General features: G+C 45.7%; 1 protein-coding gene across 1 annotated transcript in view; it reads left to right on the top strand.

The window, feature by feature from the left end:
- Positions 1-2,068: 2,068 nt before the first annotated feature.
- The window catches only part of LOC100720389 (melanoma-associated antigen D4-like), a 29,843-nt gene continuing 25,911 nt past the window's right edge, over positions 2,069-6,000 (top strand). Inside the window, exon 1 of the mRNA XM_063245867.1 lies at positions 2,069-2,254. The gene's annotated coding sequence lies outside the window, so the exon portion shown is untranslated. The remainder of the gene's footprint in view (positions 2,255-6,000) is intronic.

The raw sequence follows: 6,000 nt of genomic DNA, 5'->3' as shown, positions 1-6,000 counted from the left end.
TTAAGTCCCCTTGAAAGTTGGGGGGCTATGGGGTATTGGGGAACACAGGGAAAAATTGAGGGATCCTTGAGACGGATTAAAACAGGCGTGGCATGTGTAGCCAGAGTGGGATTGGATGTGTCCCAGACCGTGGGGTCAACCAAAGAAGGAGGAAGAGGGGGAATGGCTTTGTGACGCATTGTGAGGCAGTTTGGAGGATTAGAGCTGTGGGGAGAGAGAAAGTGAAGGAAAAATTAAGCTTCTGAAGGAGGTCTCTACCTAAAAGGGCCGTGGGACATGTTGGGATTACTAGGAAGCTATGGGTAAAGAAAAGGGTCTGCAATCTGCATGGGATAGGCCCAGTCTGTAAAGGTTGATTTGGCTGGCCGTCAACGCCCACAACAGAAATCAGAGACTTAGTACAATGTCCTGAAAATTCAGGAAGCACACTATAGGTGGCCCCTGTATCTACAAGCAGAGATATTATTTTGCCTGAGACCTCCAGTGAGACTCGGGGTTCCGTCAAGGTGACTGGAGTGGGGGCTGTGAGCCCCGAGCCCCATCATTCTTCTGTAGCAAGTCCGAGCAGGTCAGTCAGCAACGAATCTGGCATTGACAAAGCCTCCTGTGAGAGCAAGGGATTAGAGGATGGCCTAGTCGCTCCCTGGCGCCTAGGACAATCGCTCCTCCAATGCCCTTCATCTTTGCAGATTGGGCAGGGCCCAGGAGGAGTGCCAGGGTTGGGGCAGTCTCGTGCCCAGTATCCTTGCTTGTTGCATTTGAAGCATGGTCTGGGCGGGACTTGGGCAGCCACACCTTGTTGTGGATTGCTTGTTTTGGGAGCCCCGAGTGCCACTGCTAAGAGGTCACACTGATATTTAGCAAGCCTTAATTTCTGAGCTTGCTTTTCCTCTTTTTGAAGCTTGTCTCTGTTGTTGAAGACACGAAAGGCTAATTTAAGTAGATCTCCTTGTGGAGTCTGAGGGCCTTGTTCAACCTTTTGTAGTTTTGCACAAATATCAGGAGCAGACTGTGAAATAAAATAGGAATTAACTACAATCATCCCTTCATGAGAGTCTGGGTCTACATTGGTATATTTAATTAAGGTTTCCCGAAGTCGATTCAGAAACACAGCCGGGTTTTCATTAGCCTCTTGGACCTGTTCTAAAAGCTCGTTATAATTAGTATGTTTGTGAGCAATCTTATTAAGGCCCACAATCAGACACTCTATCATCTTATGTAATTTTCTTGAACCTTGACCATTTTGATAGTTCCAGTTAGGGTCTTGGTCAGGCACGGCTATAGGGCAGGGTCATTGTCAATCGTATTTGTCCTGTGTCTGCAGTCAGCCTCCTCACGAGCTGCTTGCCACCGCTGATTTCGCTCTTGCGAGCTAAGGGTGGTATTTAAAATCACATAAACATCTTTAAAATGTTTAAATCATAGCAATTGGTAATAAATTCAAATTGTCTCATATAATTTTGTGGGTCGACAGAAAAGCTGCCCAATTTATGGGTAATCTGAGACAAATCAGAAAGAGAAAATGGCACATGAATATTCACAAGGCCTTCGGGGCCAGCTTGCTCCCGAAGTGGCAGCAGAACGTGAGGAGATGGACGCGGAGGAGAGTGCCACTGGGCGGCTAACGGCCCGGTAGACGCGTGTGGGTAGTTATCTGAAGAGCGGCTACAGAGCAGCTGCTGTTTACCCTGTGAGGAGGAAGTATAGGCAGATGACATTGTATTGTGTGGCTTAAAATGAGGGTGACAGGGCGGCTGTTGATGCTTACAAGGGGAGCCACTAGAGGGCGCCTGTTGATCGTGAGAGCAGAAAGAACATGGTGGCACGCTGTCGCCATGGTAACCAAAAGGCAGACTGCATTGTGACCCCTCTGAGCATGGTGGTGGCCCATCGCCATAACAACGATCTGAACCCAGTGGTGCTCTGTTGCCACGCGGCCCCTCTGAACTTCCGGAACATGGCGGAGCCCCGTCACTATGGCAACTAAGCAAACCGGGCGGCGCTCCATGCCCACATGACCCAACTGAACTTCCGGAACACGTCGACACCCTGTTACCAGTATAGCAGCCAGAGCACGGCGGGCATGGCGGCTGTCCGCGCAAGCTAGAAAAATCACGCTGTGTGCCGGCGGGGCACAAGGAACGTGACCTAGTGTGGTACGCAGGCGGTGAGAAGGTATCAGAAGGCGGAGCAGAGCCGCCAGGAGGAGCCTGCATCGCAGAAGGCGGAGGGGGAGACGATCGCACAGCGGAAGGTAACTGTGACACATTGTGACCCGCACAACTGAGGGAACCGGGCACAGGGGGAAGGCCGGCGAGGGGTAATGAGATAGAACGAGCTGTGTAAGCAGGTGCAATGACCTAAAGACCGGGGGAACATCTTCAAGCGAATCTTGAGGGCAGGATGGAAAAGTTTGAGCCGCGGTAGAGGTGGCCAAAAGGATCTCAGCGGGAGCACAAGATTTAATGAGGGATTGGCGTGTCCTCAGAACCAAAAATGCCTCTATGTATTGGAGTTCCATGACTCTATCGCTGGCCTTACAGAAATCATAGAGCGTTTGTACAATTGAAACATAGAATGTCCCTGCTGGAGGCCAGCGTTTGTCAAGGAGCAGGCAGGTAGGCCAAACTTCCTGGCAGTAAAAAGTTAATAATTTAGTTTTTGTGCTATTTTTAATTTTTAAAGTACGTAAATTGGAGATTAAACATTGTAGAGGCGTTTTTTGGGATGTAGGAAGTAAATTACCCATCGGTGAATAAGGCAGGCAAAAATCTGGTGGCACAAAGGAAAAGCTATCAGCAAGCCATAGTGCCACGCGGCGAGGCTAATGCGAATGGGGGAGAGACCAGTCGACTGGGTCCGGGCCCAGTGATAAGAGTCTTTTGGAGTGTGCTCACCTTAAATCAATCGGGGCGGCGGTGAGTGGAGGTGGCTGGCAGGAGATGGAACGCGTCCTGGCAGGAGGAGCGCAGAGTTAAGCCGTGATGTTTTCGGTTCGTGAATCGGCAGGGGGACCCAATTGGGCGCGTGTCCCGAGTCAATCGCCTGCCAATCGAGTCACAGGGCACCAAATGATAGGATTGTCTTCAACGCATAAAAGATGCTTCCAAAAGTTGAGGAGTATAAGACAAAAGAGGCCTTTATTCCGGGAACACGGGGAGAGAAGACTGGCGCACTGGCCGCTGGAATCTGGCGATCTCTCTCTCTGACACATGGCGTGGGGGAATATAAATAGCCTAAGCTTAGGGCAGTGCCCCAAGGCCATTAGAGATGCACAGGTATTTCATTGGCACACGTTTGGCGCCAGAAACAGGTTCTTAGGGATGGGGGTATAGGGTTACAGGTAAATCTATAGGGGCGGGGGAGGCAGGAGCCCCGTAACTTGGCTGCGGCTTTTCCTGGTTAAAGTGTCCGGTCTGAGCCAGCAACTCTTTCAGTAGTTGCATCTGTTTACCTATCGAAACCTAGAGTTTGTCTATCTTTATAGCTTAATAGTACTTCATTGCATAAAAATACCATGTCTTTTTATATCCATTCCTTTGTTGATGGGGATTTAAGTTATTTCCAAGATTTAGCTATCATGAATTATTCTGCTATAAACATAGGTGCATATATCTTGCTGTGGTATGATGTTTTAATTCTTCCGAGACAATACCCAGAAGGGGAATAGCTGGATTAAATAGGACCTCCAATACTAGGTTTTTGAAGGATCTCCACACTGATTTCCACAGGGATTGCACGAGTCTGCATGCTCACCATGAGTGGAGAAGGGTACATTTGTACCCACAGCCCCGCCAGCATTTGTTACTGTTTTTTTTTTTAGCCAATTGTCGCTGAGACAAAGGACTTCTATCTAGCCCATCTAAAGAGTTGTAAAAAAAACTTTCAGACCCCACCTCCCCAAGTTCAAAGATCCAACCCAAAAGTGGGAATCAAGGGGCCAGAAATATAGCTCACTGGTGCCTGCTTGGCAAGCACAAGATCCTGAATTTGAGTCCCAGCACCAAAACAAACAAACAACACCAAAAATTGGCCTCTGAAATGAATATACACTTCTCAGATGAAGAAATACAAGCAGAAAGTAAACACACGAAAAAATGTCCCACGTACTTGGTCATCTGAGAGACACAAATTTTAAAAAAACATATTGGGATTTAATTTCAGTCCAGAAAAAATGGCTATCATCAAGAAATCAAACAACAACAAATGCTGGCAGGGCCATGGGGAAAAAAAGAACCATTCTCCACTGTTGGTTGGAATGCAGACTGATGCAACCACTGTGGAAATCGGTATGGATACTTCTCAGAAAGCCAGGATTACAAGTCCCATTCGACCTCACTATTTCTCTTCTGGGTATCTTCCTAGAAGAATTAAAAACATCATACCACAGCAAAATATGTGCACAGGTGTGTATAGTAGCGCAATTGGTAATAGCTACACCTTGGAAACAACCCAAATGCCCATCAACCGAGGAATGGATTTTAAAATGCGATATTTTATGCGATGGAATACTACTTGGCCACGAAGAAGGATAGAGTTGAGACTTTTACAGGTAAATGGACACAACTTGAGACCATACTATTACATGAAATACATCAGACTCACATGTGTAAGAATCGCATTGTCTTCATTGTGTGAGAAATTAAAAGAGTAAATAAGGTCTAGAAAGTACAACACATATTGTGAAATGGGAAGAAATTGTTTGAAAGTAAAAAAGAGCTAGGGTGGGGGAAAGGGGAAAGGAAGGGAGGGAAAGGGGATAAGAATCCAAGTTAGCTGTGCTATGAGTGTCTCTTAGTTCACTGAAAAGGAAGGCTCATGCTAATATCAATTGGAGAAATTTTATGTCCATATCTTGTTCTCTGAGTAACTACTTTGAAGATGCAATATATTCTTGTTATTCTCCTATTATTATTACGAAATTTCCACAAAATAAAAAAATAAATGGCATTATCAAATACGATGAACGAAAGCTTTTATTTTCAATGAGTTATCCTAGAAAACAGAAATGATGTCTAACTGAAATGTAATATCTAGGACTGAGCACTTGAAGAGTAAAGCAAAATTAGTGGAAAAAATGCCTGTGAAACTGTCATTTAGTTAATAGCAAGATCCTAATGCTAATTGCTTAGTTTTGACAAGTGTGCTACAGCTATGTGATACTAACATTAGAGCTAGCCAGGTAGAGGGCACATGAAACTTTCTGTACTAGTTCTCAAGCTCTCTTTAAATCTTCAACCACTCTAAAACAAAACATTTATTTTAAAAATTCATTTAAGCTATTTCCCTGTAGCCATAATTATTCCTTAAGATGTCACATTCAGATGTGACATGAACTCATTTAAAGCTGATCACGTCTTTCTTGCCCACTGCTCTACTTCTAGCATCTTTGTGAAGATTAACACACATTAGGTAGATAACAAACGTTTTTGAAAGAGCTAAATGGGTATTTTTCACACATTCAGCTGGCAGGTACATTCAGATGTTACACCCACTTGCTGTTTTGTTACATTCATTTGGAAGCTATTATGGCTTGTATCTAGGTGTCCCGCCACCCCAAAGCCTCATGTGGTCACATCTGACACTTTTCAGAGGTGGCTGGACCTAGAGTGTACGATGCCGGGATTAAGGGTGGGTCATTACTAAATTGGTCCACTGATTGGTTTGGCATAGTTCTGGGAGTGGATAATGGGAAGGATGTGCATGCTTCCCACCCTAGGGGCAGGTAACCTGAATAGAAATGTAAGGGTCAGAAAGAGGGCTTCTGTGGTCACTTGCTTGGTGCTTCCTGCCTTCTGCCTGCCCTGTTTTGCCATCGACTATTTATCCTCTGTGATGCCCATCGGCCATGCCCACCCTGCCTTGAAGCCACCCTGCCTGAAGCCGGATTGAAACCTCTCCAAATTGTGAGCTACAATAAACCTTGCCTCCCTTAACTGTGGATATCAGGCATTTTGTCTCAGCAATGAGAAAAATAAGTAAGAAAGAAGCCATTTTCTA

The sequence above is a fragment of the Cavia porcellus genome, unplaced genomic scaffold, assembly GCF_034190915.1.
Source record: "Cavia porcellus strain 051 isolate PalLab524CR breed Dunkin Hartley unplaced genomic scaffold, mCavPor4.1 scaffold_3, whole genome shotgun sequence".
NCBI lineage: Eukaryota > Metazoa > Chordata > Mammalia > Rodentia > Caviidae > Cavia > Cavia porcellus.
This window is presented reverse-complemented; position numbering and strand designations above follow the sequence as displayed.